This window comes from Brachyistius frenatus, unplaced genomic scaffold (genome assembly GCF_029030835.1).
Source record: "Brachyistius frenatus isolate BFR_SWC_R1_liver_20210118 unplaced genomic scaffold, ASM2903083v1 Contig_25, whole genome shotgun sequence".
NCBI lineage: Eukaryota > Metazoa > Chordata > Actinopteri > Embiotocidae > Brachyistius > Brachyistius frenatus.
This window is the reverse complement of record NW_027210624.1, coordinates 1,007,708-1,029,267: the sequence shown is the minus strand read 5'-3', so window position 1 is coordinate 1,029,267 and position 21,560 is coordinate 1,007,708.

Sequence of the window (21,560 nt, the reverse complement as noted above, 5' to 3'; positions counted from 1 at the left end):
GGACAGATACAAGAGATCATTCCTGCCCACTGCAATAAGACTGTTCAATAACTTGCCTCTGGCCAAATGCACCGCACATCAATAACACTTTTGCACTGTTGTTTGTTTGTTTAATTTGTTGAACTATTGTTTAGTTTAATTTAGTATTATTCTATTTTTATTTCTGTCTGTCTGTCTACATTTTAAAAGCTACTTTATCGTACTTAGTCTTTCCCACAATATGTATTTAGCATGTTTGATGTGTAAAGTAATGCGAGTTAACTCTGGAAAAAGGGACGGTTAAGAATGAGGAACGCTGAGAAAGAATGACGGCAAGTGGATGCAGAAAGTGACCCAGTGGCTGACGTGAGTCGAACAAAAAACAAACTGCTTGTTTGTCAGATCATGAGTTCTCGGATAATAATTGAGATGGTTGGGGAGCCCTGCCTTGTATGCCTGCTCAATATTGTGCACAAATGTTCTCTACAGTATGTACTTGAGCCTCAACAGACCTTCCAGTGTCAGCAGATAACCAGAAATGTCCTGGCGGGGCGTGATCTGTGAGCACACAAAACGCCTTTCGATCCCACCTCCGCTGCTACAACTCCATCCTCGGGGAAATACTGTAACTGTACAAGAAGGGACCTCCTATTCTTAGTATTGCTCAGCTTCCCTCAGTACAAACTGACACCTAGACTACAGGGAAAGCATTATTGAATAGTATTTATTTTTATCAGCTGATATCTAGGCCTTTTTTTTTTTTTCTTCCCAAGATGTATTGATCTCACTCCCATAATGCAACAGTTGTGGAGAATACACCGGTGCATTCACTGAAATGGCCTTTATTAGTTTTGTGCCCTCATTTTTGAGCAACCTAACAGTTTGGAAAAAAATCATTTATCTTTTCAAAGTTTTGTTTATGCTCAGGTAAACGTGAAGCAGAGCCGAGCCACATTTGGTTTTTATGCCGCTCTGAGTGCAATGAATCCCGTTATGGATAATGATAAATGCCTGTCGAGCGACAGTTAATCACCGACTGGCAACAAGTGCAGCCTTTTCGGGGCCTTGATGTTATTTATAAAATTGCAGATTAATTCTATCATCACCTTATTTCAGACGTAGAGAACGCGGCGCGAGGTGATGTGACTGTAATTTTCTTGAAAGGCCTTGGAAGGCGTTACATCATGCTGCATCATAAAAGCGAGTCTGTGGCCCATATGTTGGCCACCTGCGTGCAGCACGGGAGGAGGAGATGCACAGAGGGGGAAGAGGGGAGACGGGGGGTGAAAATAGGGAGCGGTTTTAATAAACAGCCCCTCCAGCTGTTGCCCACCAGGTGAATTGCCAAGAGTCCTCAACAACACATCAGTGCAGGAGAGACAACTCGTCTAACTCTAAATTTTAGTAGGCTACATATTCTTGTGTGTCATTTTGAGGAATTTCTATTGGAAAAAAACTGACAGGAGATGATTGATGTGTGAAGTGATTTCAGTAACGCTACACTGAAGACCAGTTATTCATTATTTTATAGTGTCTCTTTTTTTCAGTGTTGCATTTTTATGTGTTTGTATGTTTTACCCAAATGTTTGTGAATTGACCTGGAAATGAAGCGTCTGTGGCACAAAATAATATCATTTCTTAAGGGACGAGATGCAGTTCTCACCTTTTTTCTTTTTTCTTTTCTTTTCGTCCCAAGTTGACACATGCCATGCGTTGTGTACCAACAGACAGCCATAGACTAATCAGGCATATTACTGTGTATTACTGTGTGGTAACATGCAAGTGGCTATTTCCTCCATCTGATATCCAAACAAGTGACAATATTTTGGAATATATTTAGAAAAAAACCCATCACGAACAGAAGTCTGACATGTTTTGACAAAGATTGTATGTTACCATCTGGGATTCTTGGCACCAGTAGTGCAGTAAAAATTAGGGAACCAGGAGCAATTATAATAGTATGAATAGCAACAAGCAGCTTTCACAGGAGTAGACTTGCAGTACAAAAGAGTCAAACTGTACAGCAAGTTATCCTGACATTCACATGAAACCCAGCAGTCAGCGCGACACAGAACAAAGACAACACAAGGAAAACTCTGAAGTAAAAACACAGGCCTGTCGTGAATATTTATATGTACAATTGTTTTTGAGTCTGATGGTCTCATTCAATGGAGCAAAAGTGTGATTGACAGGTGGATGGCAATGGCACACCAATCAATCAAGCACTTGAATGAGTGGGATTCCCAATACCATATGCTGCCTGTGTGTAGGACACTGCACTGTCTCTTGGACGCACCACACAGTTTTTTATAATTTAATTTGAATGACTAACAAGTTCGACCAAGTGGGTGCTTGTAGAACGGGGCTGAATATTCAGTGAAAATGTTTATGCATCATTTTATGTAAATCAGCCCCCGAGCCCAGAGACAGCCGATTTATAAACACCTGTTTACTTCTGATGTTTTGCCACGAATTCACAGCTCATCTTAATCTGCAAAAATGAAGGATCTTCTTGAGGGATACTAAAATATATATATATATATATAAGGAACAGTATGCTCGTGGCTTGTCTGTATTGACTTAATGGATCTATAGAAGGCACATTACAAAGATGATGAACTAATTAACTAATCTATATTGGAACTTTTCTTGAAGAAAGAAGGGAATTCTTCTTCCCTTCCACCCGAGAAATGAAAGTCTGTCCCATGAAATATTCAAAAAGCTGTTTTTCCCTGGGATAGTAATTCATCATCTATATATAGCCTCCTTTTTATCACTCTTCCTGTATCTGGGATGATTCCTGATTCCGGAGATGCCCCCCCCCCCACCAGACTGATAGGAAGAATTGTAGATGGATAAAATATTCAGCTACCTACTTAGTCAGTGTGGGTGTGTGTGGGTGTATATATAGATATGTATAGATAACTCTGAATATATATATATATCTCATGCAAGTACCAGAAATAACCAGTGAACTATAGCGAAACATAGTTCAGTGATGGTTGTCAAATTGCCACTTTGGGATGTGCTGTAGAGGGTACCGTGCATGAGGTGATTAAATGTACAAGAGGCTGAAGCACAAGATGGAAGTATGAGACAATCTTGTTCTTACTTCCGGGCCACACCAAAATGAACTGCACACTAACAGGAGGTGAGCGCCAATGTAATCAACACCTCGACATGAGGGGAAATGTCTCCAAGCTGACATTCTAAACATTTTCTGTGAAATAATTCCAGAAGGAAGATGAAAAAGTTGCTCATTTTCCATCAGACCGATGAACTCCGCACTCACAGTAAAAAAAAAACCTAAAGTTTGTGAAACACAAAGGCTCTGATTATCGTACTCGCACCACGTGATCCATTTTGTGCTTTCCATCAATCTAAATCAGTTCCTACTCGATGTCTGCTCCCGTGTTTCACGGGGAATGGAGATTATGGAAACTATTTCTTTTTATCTCGTCTTCAGCGCTGTGTCTTGCCAGGGATTGGGACGGGCGGAACAAGAGCTCTTCAAAGAGCTCGGCAGGCTTTGATGAGTCCACTTCCTGTTCTGTATGGATCAACAGGGCTGTGGCCTTTACTTGCTCCGAGGAAGCCAAAGTCCTTCCTTGAACTGGGAGTCAGCTCGTGGAGGATAACTCGGACTCTAGAAGTAAAATCACTGCATGTGACATGTGATGTCACAGTTTGCCTTTTGATGCCGTGACTTCAAGATACCTGCGTCTCCTTGAAATTAAGACAGTGGTATTACCTCTCATTAAAATAGATGCCCTGCAATTATAAATCCCCATGAGCCGTCTGAATATTGCAGGGCTTAAGACATAATTGGAAGAAATCACATGTTCAAGTGAGGTTAATCATTCTGGACCGGCTCATTTACATGGCCAATAGTCTTTGATGATTCTGGCCATAGATCCATTTTTCCATTTCTAATTATTATTGAAAAATTTAAGATTTAGATTCTGTTCTTTGGAATTTTAATTTTGGTTTGTAGTCAGTGTAAAGTCTAAGCTGTGTCCCAGTTCAACACTACATGCTAGTTGAGCAGGTTGTGAGTATTTAATGTGTTCTAACAGAGAAGTATTGCAAAATAAAGCCGATATGCATTCTGCAACACACTTGAATTTTAAGTGTGCTGTTGACGCATACTTGTCCCACAATGCAATGCACAAAGGAAATGGAGCCTCTTCTCGCAGCTATAGAAAATAAGAACAAACAGGAGATTAAGAAAGCACCAGAGAGAGAAAGAATATATATCTGTAACTTTATTTTAGTTATTTGTGTTGTGGTAGTGGCGTTATAAAGTAAGTTTGATTTGGGTCCCATGGCACACACACGTCATATCACTTCCTAGAAATGCAAAACAATAAAATATATAGATTTCTTGTGTCCTAACAGCAAATGCAAAAAAACAAAACAGTTTACTTTAAAATAGTAATGGAAAACTTTGATAACCTCAAGATTTGATTCCGATTCCTGGAAGTCATGATTTGATTCAGAATCAGTTCTTGATCAAAATCTATTATTGAATCAATAAAAGAAAGGTGTATGTCATCTTTTGTCTTTTAATCCAGTTCAATGTGTGTTAAATTGGGATGTTTGGATCAAGTGTTTTGCCTCCAATCCTAATAATCTAATACCAAGTATCTGCTGATACTGAGTCCTGACATGTTTATTTTCCCAGATAATACTGCACAGAGCATATAACAGACATTATACTCTAATTACTCTCTATTTTTGTTTTTACCTCTCGGCTATTTCATAGCTGGATATAATTTGTGGTCTTAAAAACATGAATGAGGATGGTCATAATGAGGTTGGGCATTTTGAGCGGCCCATGGGTGCTTCAACAAAATACCCAGGAGGCTTATTTTATAGAGAACTTAAGACAGGACATCTCCCCCGTTTTTTCAGTGTCTCTCAGCAATTCAGTCGTTTAATGTTAAAAGTTCAGTCCCAACAAAAAAAGGTCTTAATTTCTTTAAAACCTTTTAGGTGCTGCAATAAAGTATGGCACACCTCTGTTACTGCCACTTTGCAAATTGCTGCATTGACATTACAATTGGCTGTTGTGCTGCTTTTGTTTTAGATTTTTTTTTTGAATATTTCCATGCTCTACAAATTTTAGCTGCACATATGTAGTTCTACACCTCTGCATCCTGCCTCTAACTTTGCTTACTGTTTATGACACCTGTGCGACAGCTGAGGTAAAACAAAGGACCGGGGCTAAATATAGCTCAGTATAGCTGATACGGCTGATCAGTTGAAAAATGCCTTTACTGTCCTGGGACATCCCTGGTGTCAAACCGTTGACTCCTGGCCTTTCCCCAATGAGCTATAACCCACTTTAAAGGTGAGTTTATTGTGCGTACTGCAAGGGAAGGTATGTGGTGTGATTTGGACACATCTTGAAATGAAAAAGATTATTAGTAGTGTTCATGGCATGGATTGACTCCGATCTGATTGGCCGATGCAATGACTCAACCACTGTCACGTTGATCCGGGTTGTATTTTTAAATGTAATCCTGCAATTTAATTCAGACTAGTTGAAAATTGGAATTAATGTCATGGTGTGGCATGACGTACACACACACACACACACACACACACACACACACACACACACACACACACACACACACACACACACACACACACACACACACACACACACAAAATTTGGCCTGCTTGGCAGTTATGAGTAAATATGATAAACTGATGTCAGTTAGCTGTCGGTTTTTGCTCAAAAGAGCCCCACTGATTGACTCCCCTCAGACACAGACAGGATGGCCTTGGGTGTGAACTTCAGAGCTGAGATGGGAGAAACCGCGGGGTGCTTATTGCAGTCAGGGAGCAGAGATGACCAAAGCAAACCCCCGTGTTGCTGGATTGGCAGCGGGGCCCCTGGAGAGATGCATTTAATATTAAAATATGGAATTTTGAACGTGGATTTAAACTGTCTTACAGCAGCGGCACCCAGAGTGTCCCATTTTCACTAGAAATCAATGATCTAACTGACAAGCTGCTGGATGGAAGCAGCTAGGCTTTTTATGTTATTTCCCTTCCTCAAGGAAGTACAGCTTGCGTAAGTGTATTAAAAGTGCTGCTGTGGTGAGGAAAATGCCCTTCAACCTGTATTCAACAGAGTAAGAGCACCACAAAATAACACCAGAGTGAATACAAATATTTTTGCCTGAAACAAAAATGAGTTGCAAGTTGTTGAGTTGGTTCCAATGAAATTCTTCAGCTGTCTTGATTTTTCATTCAAACACTTCCAGCTTAGTTTTTTTATGCAGTTATGTTTACAACGCTCACATCAGCTATATTACCACCGTTCACATCGTCCACCTGCTCCAGTCTGAGCTGCTGCTGTTTGTGCATCTTAATTCATTATTAATACATCATGTTGCATTCATTTTCACAGATGTGTCTAGCAATAGACACAAAATGTGTGCAAAAAGTAAAGGTTTTGGAATTTGTTATTTTATTCCTTCAGCAGCATTATCCTTTCCTTCCTGAGCCTGCATCTCTGCATGTAACAGGTCCCCCCCCCCCCCCGACGTACTGTAATAACCCGCCGCCTCAGTAAATCAGCCACTAATTACGTGCAGTTTGTGAGCGCAAATTGAATGAGAGGTGCAGCGCAAATTTTCTACTGACCTTTCCCAGATAAGCATAAATGTGTTGCCCGGTGTCCTGTAGGTCTTTCCTGGAAGCATCCTCCTGTATTCCCAGTATCGGTGTCAGACGAAGACCTGAGTCCTGAGCCAAGGCCGCCCAAAATCATTCTTCATCAGATGTCTGAGGAAGAGGATGCAGACACTGATTGACAGGTGGAACGTGGGAAGTTGTTAAGTTCAAAACAGCATTTCCGATATAATACAGTGACGTCACAGAGTGCTCCAGCAGTTAACTGTTGTTGTAGTGTTGTGTGTTACATCAGCGATACCATGAGCGATCCCTCCCAAAAATCGAACTTGAACAATTGCCTCTCACCGCTGTGTCAAACACTGAGATATGAGTGCAGCGAGACAGCGCTGAATGAGTGACAAAGAAAAGTGCAGCCTAACTGAAGATTTCCCCGCAGACCCTTTGTTTTTAACAACCCCCCACACCAGCACATTCTCCACACAAGGCTATATTAGACTTTAATTAATTCCGTGGCCAGCAATACTCAAAGGGAGTGGTGATGCACGCATGCAACTCACAGCACAGGTCTGCAGTGCTGTAATGAATAACATGGCACAGGTTCAGAGTGGATGTTTGGCATGGGATCCTGCAGGAGCTTGGTTTGAGGGAATGCTTGAGGGGCTGTAAAATCAGGACCATGTTTGGCTGTGAGAGTGAAGGTTACCTGACTTGAAGTGGATGCTCCTGGGAGAGATTTTTTTTAAATGTATTTTCATCTTGAATTATTAGTGCTTTTTTCAGTAAAAAATAATTTTCTTATGTTTAACTGTAAATAGCTGGACTTGTTTTGGCCCAGCAGATGAGCACAACCACCTGACTGCAAGAAATTGAGGTGTTTTTATTTCCCTCCACTTTTGAAGCCTAATCTTTGAGGTCAGTCCGGCAGAGTGTCCGTGACAAATTGCGCTCTGAGTGGTTTATTTTCTTCTGTTTGTAGGTTTAGGCAGCAGGTGTCTTCCACATATTGTAGCTGTATTGCATGAGGTTGAGATAATCAGTGAGTTACTCATGATAGAGATGATTTATAAAACATCGCCACAGAGAGGATCATCACAGCCCCACTAATTGAAACACTAAAAATTCACCATGGTTGCCCAAATTATATTCTGCTGTTGGGTATGAGCACCATTCCTCCCACAAGAAACGATGAATCAGAGCTTCAGAGTGAAATCAAGTTGAAACTGGGCTCAGCACCACTGCATGTTTGGCCTCTGCGGCCACAGATTAGCAACGATGATAAACATCCACTAATATTCAGAGTTGCTTCATGAAATTCATTATAGAGCTTTTAAAATGATTTGTTTTCCTGTTAAGCCTGATCAGTTGTAATTTTGATCTTGTTGGAACTTTTTGCCAAAGCCACGTTTGGGTCACCTGACAACTCCATTGTATTTTTTTGAACTACTATGTCATCTGCCCAAAGTGTTGCCAGTCACACTGTAACTCCTGAGACCTGGTGAACACTGGTTGTCATGAACGCTTTTAACTTTCCAACAACAGAGTTCTGAATGTCAGTATTAGTTTTTGAACTGGAAGCTGTAGCTGTGGGAGAAGCAGTATCACAATATTAATACCAGCAGGAGTAGTAGCACTGTACTAGCATATCTTGGTAGTTGTGGTAATAGTACAGGATTTCTTTGGGTTTCTAGAGTGCCTGTGTGCTGTGGTTGTAGTGGGGAGAGGAGGGGGTGATGGGCGGTGATTTGACTGAAAACTATGCGTTTTCAAATAATTGTGGACACAAAACAAAGCTTACAGTGAAGCTGTAGGGACTTGGGTGCTGAAAATGGACGGGAAAACGCTGTCGTAATTTCAGTAACACCGTAAACAGTACTGTATGTATTAGTGTTGTCGGTTATGTGCCGGCTGTCGATAAACTATGAACATCTGAAATCAACCTGTTAGCGATCAGTTTTCTGTCTACCAGTCCTGACACTGTACAATCTGACAGAACCCTGCATCTCCGTATGTCCGCTCAGCTTTTCTTTGCACACCTAATGTCCATCAGGCTGCATCGTATTGTGGTTCTGTTGCTCTCGCAGGAGGAGACATGTTGCTACCGTTCGATTCCAGCTGATGTCCGTGTGTGTCCACTGTGTCTGTGAATCGCAGCTGCATCATCCCAGATCTTTTCTTCTGCCTGTGATGGATTGACTCGTGTTTCTGAAGCCTGAAATTCACTTGTGAACGTGTACCATATTAATATCTAAAATTATTGATAGTTGACTTCAACCACACTTCTCATCTGTTACAGTTTGTCTTAAGATGCATACATCAGGCTAGTGTTGTGTATTTTATGAGAAAGTGAAAGAAAAACTCCTCCAAACTTCGATTCAGTGTCCCCGTCCGGTGAGCAACTCGGCCATCACAAAAACTCCCGTACCCAAATTTACAGAATGATTGTTCATATTTACATATTTTTCTATAATAAAAATAACCCAACAAAAATCTATGACTGCGGCTGTGCGGTGAGATCATCCGTATTTAGTGACGAGAGAAGTTATCCCCTGTCACCCTGCATATCTGGTCATGACAGCATATAAATATGCATGTATGTTATAGTGGAGTAATTATACCGGCAATGAAACAGCAGTAGTAAATGTATTTGTAGTTGTACAGGCGGGAGGATAGTAGTTTTACTACCTGCAACAACAGATGCGATAACATTGCCTATCAGCCTTTTGGACCATTTCGCCTTCCCTTCACATTTTGACTTGTCTTTAAAAGTTCAGCTGTTACTAATGACATTATTGGTGGTTCAGTTCTTTTCATTTGTCCCTGTAAGACATGACAGTGAACCAGCATGCACGTTATCAGCTGAGGTTTCAGCCATCACAAATTCACTTCTTTATGCCTGCGTTTCCACTGTGACATCAAAATGTCTTCTGTCACATGCAGGTTATTTGCAGTCTAAGAAGTGTTTGCATGACCAGCAGGACAACAGTGCTTTTTAATGTTCATGCAACCAGCCAGCCCTTAACCAATAGATCTATTTTTATGTGTTAGTCGTCGTGGTAACAGAGGCAGCAGTGGTTATATGGAATATTTGTAGTGTTAGAGACATCTCTGTCCATCAAATTTGAAGTCTTTTTGAGGCAGTTTTGTACCTTTTTGGGAGTTCACACGCAAGTTAACGTGCATGTCAGAGTTCTGCTTGTGTTGAATTAACATCCTGCCGCACAGCTCCCTCCACCACCCAGTGAGAGCTGTTTGTTTATTTTCAGGACTGTGACTCGTCTCTGCTCTGTTACAAACTCTGTGTTCAACACATTCAGCCAGTCTGACAAGAATATGCGAAATATAAAACCATGATGTTGTTACATTTTCTGGCGATTGGTGCTGCTGTTTTAATCAAATCCTCTTCTGTGAGAGGTTTGAGCCAGCAGGAGACCACCTCTGTGCAGAGTGAAGGTCGGGGGGGAATGTCTAAGATCAGCACTGCTGGCAGGCTTAGGTGGGGCACAACAGTGTAATCCGAAGAGATTAAATTGAAACACATTTTGATTCACCTTCATCGCGGTAATATCTGCTCCTTTCAAAACACGCTGACTACTCTGGCTAAGGACACACAGCATCAGCTCCTGTTTTGTACCCTGCAACCCACTCCACTACTCCCCCTCCCCCCACGCCCTCAGCAACCCCTCCCCCCCCCAGCAATCCCCCCAGCCCCTCTTCACAAATTGAACCGCTCACCATGAAAACACCCGTCCCACACACAGACATCATATACACAATTATTTGCATGCATGTGTTCAGACACGGACGCACTTACATATGCACTGAATCCTGCTGAGGTTCATTTCTCCTGTTACAAAGATAGTGTTATTGATGTGATGGGTCACATTGCAATTTAGAGGCAATTAAAAGGTAATGAATGTGCTCAAATGAAACCTGTGTCTGGAGGGCATTTGCAGTGTATGGTTGAGATGATATATTTGTCTGTGTGTGTGTGTGTGCGTGTGTGCGTGCATGCGTATGTGTGTGTGCGTGCATGCGTATGTGTGTGTGTGGGTGTGCGTATGGCTGTGTGTGTGTGTGTGTGTGTGTGTGTGTGTGTGTGGACGCAGGCATTAATGTAACTTTAAGGTAGTATAAAGGACACCTGAAAAAAGTGCCTTTGATTATGACGGCGATTTCAAATATTTGAGTAGTGATGGAAATGTTTTTAATGTATTTAGTTTACAGTTATTGAACCTAAAAAAAAAAGCACTGTGTAGCTCGTGCTTATATTTACACGAATTACTAACAAAACACTTAAGAGTGAGATTTATTTCCCCTCCTTTCATCCAATTAGACAGGCAGAATTAGCGTGAAACTGAATGCCGTTGTAGCTTGACAGTTACCGACCCCTTTTTTTTTTTTTTTTTATATTGACACGCGCAGAGGACTAAACAGGGTGACAAATTCCTTCCTACCTAATTATCTTTTCAAATGGAACAGTTTTTAGCCTCAACTATCAATTAAGGACTTAAGGAAATTTGCTCTGCTTCCACCGAGTGAAATCATTTTCGGGTCAGTTCATTGTGAAAATACACCTTTTCATTGGCACGTCATTATATGGATGATTACAAATTGCTCCTAAATTGACATTTCACCACTCAAAGATGCACCCGGTGAATGTACTCCAATGTTATCCTATGAGAGCTGATATTTTTTTTTTCAGTCCTCTGCGTTGTATAGAAGTTAAATGGAAGATGCAGGCTTTCCACATTCAACAATAATTAAAGGTCCCTCACACTTTGAAGCTTTATTTCCAGTCGTATCTATGAGGATGCTTTATATTTGTGGTTTTAAGTAACTACAATCATCTCAATATAGTTTTATTTATAGATTTTATCTCCTCTCTTAAGCTCGTCTATAAATCTCTTCCAAGATAAGGCTGTTTAGTGTCTGTGTCTTTAAGATGCATTGATATCAATGACCCTTACCTCTGATTGGCTGACTCAGGCCAACCACAGGTTTCCTTTGGACTTTTAGCTTGCTAGCTCTGTTTGAATGACCGCTCTGCTTTTTCTTCAAAATAAAGGGTTCGACAGGGGCCGTGATGAGGGCTAAAATATGACATAAACAAAAGTTTGTGACATCACAAACTTACAGAAGTCCAACAGGCACAGTTGTTGAATACAGGCTGTGTGCATTTCTTGTGTTTACACTTTCACAGTATTTCTACAGCACCTAGACCTGCTATTTGAAACTGCCAACAAAATCCAAAAGTACATGTTTTTGATTTAAAAATCTTTAAAGATTGGTAACATTGGGAAAATGATCAGTGGGTCAAACATCTAAATCAGTGATCTACCATGTACAACATAATTGTCGCATAACATGCTTTTTTCATTGGATTAAAATGAATTGGTGTTGTGACAGTTTTTTTTAATGCCTTTTTTAATAAAGGGTGCAATCAAATGGTCGCCCCTACATTAAGACATAGCCCATAACAAACAAGAAAAACATCAAGCAAAAACAAAACATTTTCTTTTTTGAAAAAGGGAAAATCTCTGAGAATACACTTTGTAACAACCCACATAATGAGCATTTTACCCCAAACAACCACCCCTCCTCTCTACACTGGATTTAGCTTATATTGTAGACAGTAAGTTGAATGCTGCTTCATGTAGAGTAGCTGCATCATGAGGAGTGTCAGAGGTACTGTGCATGCCTGAACCATGGATGTCACAGAGTGATTAAACAATCATGAAATAGGTATTATTCTAAAAACCCATTTCAGGTGTCTGTCAACCTCACAGAGGGAGGAAAAATGTTTTTGTCACAGATGTGTTTCCCCTAAGAGACCATGCCTGCCATCACAAAGGCAGAACTTAACTAGAACCTATAGCTGTGTTACTCATTTTCGTGTTCATTAGATCTCCATAACCTTACAAACCTAACCAGGTATTACTTCCTAACTGCTCTCCTAGGTGTTTTTAATTAGTGAGGATTCTTTGTTATGTGAGACAGATGGCACACTCCTCCATCTTTTGTTAAAGTCACACTAATTAGGATTCTCTGAGAAGATGCATCCAACCAGAATCCTTAATAAGGGAGCCTGCTAAGCCAAGTAATAAGAAACTTGATGTCTCCACGACAGCGGTGCTCACTTTGAAACGTAAATAGAAAACAGTCAATTTCTCTGAACAGACCTTTTGTCAATGTGTTATGTTTGAGTGCAGGTGTTTCTGTGCTTTGGAGCTAAATGTGGTGAAAATAGATTTTCTATTTTTGTTAGCTTTAAAAAGTCAGCTTTATAGCTCTTGATTATATGTCACTTTTAATTGATGCATACAAATAGAGCCAGTGAAAGCTTTTTAGGATTAATGATCAGTGATTACCCAGATTACCCAGATATTAACTGTTAAATTAAACAACAGTTGAGTCAGAGACGGAAAGCCAACAGAGACAGACAGACAGACAGACAGACAGACAGACAGACAGACAGACAGACAGACAGACAGACAGACAGACAGACACAGTCTTTTGCTTGCACCTGAAACCCTCCACATGTCAGCCCTCTCTGGGTCTTCCAGTACTTTGAAAGCAGGACTTTGAGGAAGATTTGTTGACGCTCTCATCTGAGTCCAGATACCTCCTCCTGAACCAGCACAGATGGCAAATTAAGGCAAATGTGGCCCAAAATGAGTCTAAGTTAATTTTGGCTTCTCCCACTGAATCGTGTGTGACAGAAAATAATGCTGGCTTGGGCTTTGGACATTAACATTGTACATTCCTCCAGCTCCAGGTAATAATGGTTTTAATTACCATCACCATGACTTGCACTGTACACACCACAATATTTTCAGAGACATTTGCTGGTACGACTGCTCAAACAGTATCATTTTAAAAAGCTATCATTCTGTGTTTCTACTAGAGTACTTTGGTGAGTATTGGACCAACCTTAATAGTTAAATCTATTCAATCTAGTTTTATATTTATGACTGAAGTGTACTGCACTGGTAGACCTGGCTATTTTACTCGGAAGAAGGAGGGAGCTAACAACAAAGTGTCACCTGTTTGAAGGTATTTCACGCTGTGAAGCCAAGCCTGATGTAGCCTTACAAATATAAGAATGATCCCAGTCTTTTAACACACTGTGAGGCATGCAGCTTTTTAATTAATGGCTGGTATTGGTCTGGAGTTTGGTTTCAGCCAATACCCAAAGCCCAGGTGTTCATATTGGAATTGAGAAAGCTGGATCAGTGCATCCCTTTTAAGGAGCAGCAGTTTATAAAGCAGCCATATTGGCTACTTATTATTAGAACTCTTCCCAGCAGAACCTCAGGAACATTCCTGGCCCCGTAACCAGACACGTTTCAGCACTATAAAACCCTCACACAAATAACTTTAAAATGCAAAGCTGCTTACGTTCACACACCATTCTTTGCTTTATTTTCTTTTTCTTATAGTTAAAATTTGTTAGATTAACTGTCAGTTACGTTTTATGTCTCTGTCATCGTTAACATGGCCAGAGTCATTGATTTATCACACAATGGACTCAAGTAAGAGCCAAAATATAGCGTCCCTTTGTCTTTTTATTTGTATTTATTATTAATGGTCTTTATCTCACGGCCGGCTTACAGTGAGCACAACAACCAAACAGCAAAGTTTCATCATGACCTGTCATCAAGTCATGGAATTATAAAGTGGGACGGTAGAGTGGGTTGCACACTAATCAGAAGGTTGGTGGCTTGATCCCCAGCTCCTCCTGTCCACATGCCTAAGTGTCCTTGAGCAAGACACTGAACCCTAAGTTGCTCCCGATGGTGTACCATCGGTGTGTGAATGTACACCTGATGGCAGCACCTTGCATGGTGATCTGTCTCATTAGTGTGTGAATGGGTGAATGGGAAAACCATGTTAAAGCGCTTTGAGACCGAAAGGTAATAAAGCGCAATACAAGTACAGACCTCTTACCATTTAAAGTGAGTTAGCGGCAGCTGATATGACTATGATAATATATAATTCTACCACATGTATGTGAACAAAATGTTGACGCTGTGAAGCCCTGAGTCATCTTTCTTTCTAACGGCCCACTGCTATATTTCTTAAGTACTACCATCAGTACTATAATGTAAAGCTAAGGGATCTTATACCGCTTAAATGCATTACACATTTTCATCACTTGGATTGATGTGTATTGCATCACGTATATGTATGTGTGTGTGTGTGCATATCCTTGAAGTGCAGGAGATTCAAACAAAAGATGAAGTTTGCAGCTTCTCACTTCTTTTGTTTATGGCTCTTTTCTTCAGGAAATACTGAATTCTCCACAAGTAAGACGATGATAAACTGTCATAATTACAAACACAAAAGTGTAGATTTCAGCCATTCTATACTTATTGGTTGCTTACCTTGGAAAGGGACAAATATATATAAATCATTAGACTTTCCTAGTGTGCAATCAATAGCAGTTCAATAACTCCTCATCTCCCCTGTGTACTAATGGCCAAAGTTGGCTTTACAGAAACAAACAATACTGTGCTGAGAGAGACAACTCCATAGTCTGGGCTTCCTTCTTCAATTATGTGGTATTACTCATGCAACAAAGAGTTACTGGTTCAAAGCTGATTCATTTTCCATTTGTTCAGGTCAGAGTGCTTTGTGTTTTGCATCTCTTTTATTCAACTTCAGTTGCTGTTTTAAAAGAGATAATATGGACATCAAAATTAGAGAGAATAATGCGCTACTTAATTCAATTTGCTTTTCAAGATGGAATTAATAATAGGAGGGGTGAATGGAATTTTCTACCTGAATCATTTTCATAAATCTCGATAATGAAGTTCACTCCCCTGGTGGCTCTAAATGTCATACACTGAACTCAGAAACATGTTGCCTTTCTCTCAAACTAATTAATTTTTAGGATGAACTTTTTCTCTTTTCCAATAACAAGCTTTCTATTATAGTCTTTAGTCTTTCGGACAGAGTTTCCCTGCCTTGTCTATGATATCATCTTAATCGTACAATATGACGTATCTCAGCCTCTCCTTCATATTGGCAATTTTTCTTATAGAATTCTTAGATGCAAAGGATACACCTATTTTCCACTGTTAGTATGAATGAATTAGTTATTGGCATTGTGCACAATCAAAATACCTTTCTATTAAATGTGAACAATCATTAATATTAATACCTAAAACATGCACAGTGGTTTCAGAAAGTCATCAGACCCCTTCATTTTTTGCGCCTTTGATTGTGTTATAAATTTTATCTTCAATGGAAGTGATATTTTTGCCCATTAATTTGCATCCCGTAAACCATTGACAAAGCAAAAACATGTATTTAGTATTTTCTTTTAAAAATATGTAGTAACGTTAACTACTGCCTAGCAGTTGTATGCCTCTGATAATCACTCATATTGTAGTTTACATGTATATCTGGTGAAATCCATTTTGATATTGAACTCACGGTGAAGTTCACCTTTGACCTCCAAAATGTAAACGGTTCATTGTTGAGGCAAAGTGAACATATGCGACAAATGTGAAGAAATTCCTTCAAGGTGTTCCTGAAATATTGTGTTCATGGGCATGGGTTATTGTGAGGTGACAGTGATCAGTTCATTATTAGTACTAAGTGAATGTTTTTGCCAAGTTTGACCAAATTCCCTTCGGGGCTTCTTGAGATTACGCGTTCATGAGAACTGGACGGACAACCTGAAACCATTATGCCTCCTGCTATGGCGATCGCCGACGCGAAGGAAAAATCTAAATCAAAAACTGAAATCTCTCCTATATAAATGTATTCAGACCCCCTGCTGTGACAGACCACATTGTGTTCACGTGCATCCTGTTTGCTTTAGTTATCCTTGAGATGTGTCTGGGACTTGGCTGGAGTCCACCTGTGGCAAATTGAATTTATTGGAAATAGTTCAGAAAGACACGCATCTGTGTATAAAGAGACTCACAATTCACACGGCATGTCTTACAGAGAAACCACTCTATAAAATCCAAGAAACTCTCTGTAGACCCCCCACAATGAATTCACTGTACGGTCACCGACCGAGCGAGCAGTTTGTGACTACAATGACAAATGCACACGATGCAGTATAATTAAACCCAAGTCATTATGATATAGATGTGGTTAAGATGAGTTGCGCGAGATTAACATGGTTTAGGTAATACAAAAAAAGTTTTGACTGAGTCTTCCTCTTCTGCACATCAGTGTTTGAAAACTCTGAGTGCAGGAAAGATAACGGAGAGGCTGAATGGACCGGTTCGATTTTGTGTTGAGAATGAGAAAGCTGACAAATTGACTTTTGAGGAGGACTTTGCAATGAATGACGTTGATAAAACTCACCGTACAGAATGTCAATAGCTGTGTTGCCTAGCAATGTAGCGCTGAGTGTGTGTGCACCACAATGTTTGTAAAAACAAAGCTAATACATCTTTGCTCCATCTGCTTCAGTGATGCTTTACTCTGATGTTTAGGCGGCTGGTTGTTTGATTTGTGTAGTTTAATATTACTACATGACGTCTATGGACATCTGCTGCAGTGGTTTTGTCTTTTATTCTGTTCAAATCCAGTGAGTATATTCTGAGGAAGGTGGTTGTGTATTTAATGATAATGAAATGATAATCATTTATATGTGCATGCTTCAAAGTGCCTGTGTTTGTTGTTGGTTTGAACTTAGAGCTCGGTGTGACTTTCTTGGAATCACGAGATGATGCTCTGCAAGTATATATATATATATATAAATATTTATATCATATGACATCATTATTGACATAACTTTTTTTTACCACCCACACCCCCTTTTACATTTTAACAGACCTACTTTATTTGTCTGAGTAAACTGAAGATGACCTCTTCAGCTTTTCCCTATTTCCTGTCGTATATAACATTTTACAATGTTGGTTTTTCACAATAAAAGTGTCCAAACTTTTAAATAATGCGGTAATGTCAAAATCATTTTTTGGGGGGGCCTTTTAATGAGTGGAGGCCTGAGTGAACTGAGCGGTTGCATTAAGGGCTAGTATAAGATAAGTAATTTTGAATAATGCAGAGCTACTGTATGACTCCCCATAACAGTACAAAAATAGTAGTGAAAAAAACAACCTTAAAATGAGTCTGATTAAAAAAATATAAATATGATAAATAACTATGTCTTCTGTTAGTAGCTTTATTTGAGTGAAAATTATTCTAATTAACATACTGTACTAATGCAATTTAAAGTACAATTTTCTATCTCTGGCAAGCTCCATGTCTGCCTCATATCATCATGCAGCTAAATATCCAGCCACCCGGAATTCACCTTATAAAGGACGTGCAGTCAGAGGATGTTGTGGGAGGGTATACGGAGGATTTCAGGGAAATGATCCCACTCACCAGCTCTATTTCAAGACCGTCCTCCATTAATGGGAGCATGCTTAATACTGAACTGACAAGACATGGATGTAAAAATGTGGCAGGAGCACATATGGACTATAATGCATATTTCATGAAGACTCACCAGCTCTGTTTTGTCATCTTCCTCCATCAGTAGGTGAAGGCTTATGGTGCCATCACATAGTTCTCAAACCTATATTTTAATGACCCTCCTCCGCCTTAACCTATTAATCTGTCACAGCTGTACTACGGCTTTTTGATGTGGTCCACTTTCTTAAGTGTGAGAGCACCCACTTGTTGACGAGTAGAGTGGCAGTGAATGTTGTGGACATCGGAAGACATGGTCCATGCAACAGGAAGGAGTGTGTATTTTTCTTGTCCTCCCATGTCTGAGGTAATGGACATCCATGAAATTAAATGTTCTTTATATGTGGCGGAATCCTTACACTTTACATTGTAAGGTCTTATCAAGAGAAACCCATCAATTTCTCCTTGAGCAAGCATTGTGGGGAGGGAAAAAAACGTTCTTTTTACAGGAAGTAACCGCTGAAAGAACCAGGCTCCGAGGTGGGCAGCCGTCTGTCTAGACCGTTTGGGGGTGAGGGGAGAGAAGAGAGAGAAAAGATGAGCATTGACCAACAACAAACAATAAACACTGATTTTAAACATGCAGCTCCAGAGTCGGAGGTACCTGCACAGGAGGGTCACTACAACAAACTGAATGCTGCGACTCTGGAGTATAGATCAAGTTATTTTGCCCTGATTCCAATCAGAGTCCTTCAATATATTAATAAAATACAATACTTTATGGTGCTGGTGAACATTACTGAGTTTTACTAAGAGGTGTCCAGTATATTTTGTCCTGAATTGGGTTGACAAAATATTAGGAACACCTCTCTGTATAGCCCAGTGCAAAAATAACTTTTCTATTGGTCCACATTAGGAGGATTGAGTTTGGTTTGTTCAAAGACGACTATATGTGAAAACAACAGCTGTATTTTTTTATTTTTTATAAATCTGATTCAAATTCCAGAGTCCTTTGTCAAAACTGTCATTTATATGCTTCAATTACTGATCTTATAAATGGAAGTAAACTGGAGAATACAACAAAGCAGTGCTGTTAGTTTTTATTTTGGCCGATACGCAGCTATTAAACTGTGAAAACATTCCCAGATTGGCTCCAATATGGATCTTTCAGGACATCTTTACAACGTGCTCTCTGTTAGTTTATTTAAATATTAAACGATGCACGCTGTGTTAAGCTCTGCCCTGCATCACAGACACACCGAAAGTGCCAGGATAATACAGTCTTCAACACTGACCTTTGAAAGCAGGAATCCTTCTGTTTTGTTGTGCTGCATTTTTTAAGCACACGCTTACTTCAAAGAGTCCTTTGTATCAAATTATCAACACCCTCTCGACTCCTAATGTGATTATACCTCTTTCACTGACTCAGTCTTGATGTGCTCTCATCCACAAAAAAACCGTTTCACTTGCACTAGAGGTTCCACAGTTACTTGACCCCTCAATTTTTTTGAAGCACCACAAACGCACCGGGGAGTACTGATAGTTCAAAGTCTTGTTAGCCCGTCTCGCAACATTGTTGCGTGAGTCTCGAATTCAAATCCCTCCAGATAATGAGAGCATTAAGGAGACAAGTGTGAGGAGGTCTCACCTTGAAGCACCACTTAAATTTCTCCATGAGTCAATTTATTCTGAGGTAATTAAGTCACAGGCTGGAATAAGTTGGGGGCGTTTACTGTCATATGCTTTGGGGAGGAAACTGCAGCATGCACCTCGAGCCCCTCTCTGCAACGTTTACTGTTTTTTTTTTTTTTTTTGGTCTGGAGAACAAATGCAATGCAATAACAAGAGGCCAATGCGAAGAGAGGCTGTCTTGCCTTTAGTTCAGCCACAATAAATAGCCTGAGCCCTTAGCACATTCGTCATATTGATTTTTCTTTAATGATATGCACAAGAAAGTAATTTCCTTGTCTCTGCGTTGTCAGCGGTGACTAATCAGATTTTCCCGAGACAACCAATTCCATACCTCAAGGAAATGCTTGGCTACAGATGCTGGTCATCCGAGTGACACAGACATCACCTAACAGCTTGTACAGGTGCAATCTCTCTCTCTGCACGCAGGGCTGGAATACTAAGTGTGCACCACCTCGACTGTGTCCTTGGGTTATTTTTCTTTTTTTTCTTTTAAAGCAACATGTGCACTGCATTATTACCACAGATTTGATATGTACATAAATCTGCTCACTTTACATGAGTAAACATTTCCGCTGTCGTTCTATTCCCGGCGATACATTTCTTTATGTGCTAAGAAAGAAAAAAAAGTACTCAAAAGGGAAAAAGTAACTCCACTGCGCAGCAAGATTGTTTCTGTTTGCCACCTCAAGTATCAACTGGAGACACAGCAGCTGGCAAAGGAAACCGAGCTCACTTCATTAGCACACGTCTCTTTGTACCGCGGCTACAATGGCATGCGTTGCATCGACCAATAAAGAGCATTAAAGGCAAAACCTCCAATAGTTTATGTATTGTTTGTGGCACTTTGAGATGATGGAATTAAATATTTAACCTTGGCCAAGTGAAATTTTAATATCCAATCAATCATGCCATATTAAAGTTGAATGCTAATCGCCATCGGCTCATTACTATTTCACGAGGTGGCTCCATTTATGAAATGTCACTCAAAATAGTGTAACCGCAAGCCAATCGATGCCAGCCGTCTTTCCGTCTGAATGTTTCATTTGCTGTAAATACAGAAATGGAGAGATATGGATTGGGGGCATGAAGGTGGACGCCCACATGTGGTTTCCGTGCGAGGTGGGGGCACGCTGAAAAGGCATTGATCAGCGGTGGGGGCGTAGGATACAGTTTCCTGAAGACCTGGTTCAGAGCTATGATGAGGGCCCACCGGGGGGCAAGATGTTTGGAGTCAACTTCTGACCTTTGAGTCTGGTCTGAGACCTGCTATTGACTGGAGAGCAGATCCGGTTATTTCGCCACAACAAGTGATCCGTCTGCGTACAACATAAGAACATGAGAGAAATGTCCTAATTATTTATTATGCCTAATATTCCTATATAGCCCTGTAAAGGTTCCCCTCTGGTATCGAGCATCAACTATCAACTATCGAACTATCACTCCGCTTGCTCAATGGGAATATATAATTGGGTTTGAATTTCATATAATATGCAATATAATGTTGTTTTTACTTTTATAAGTCTATTAAATGTGACCCATTTGGCAAAGTCTGGTCTTTTTGGTTCTTTTTGTCGCTCGGAGCACCCGTACCGTAACACCACGGATAGTCACGCACTTAAAATCCTTGCAGCGGCTTGCTTGAACAGGTTTTAACACATGACACTGTGCTGATATCTTGGAAATACATGAGTCCATTGATATATATATTTTAGCAGATATCTTAGTTACAACAAGACTCACTTAGCGAAGAAGTTTTGTGTTTCTATGTGCTGTATTTATTCAGTTTGAGAAGTCCCACAATCTGGTGAAAGCAATAACGGACCAGATCTCGCCGCTGTTGCTACGTCGTTACTAAG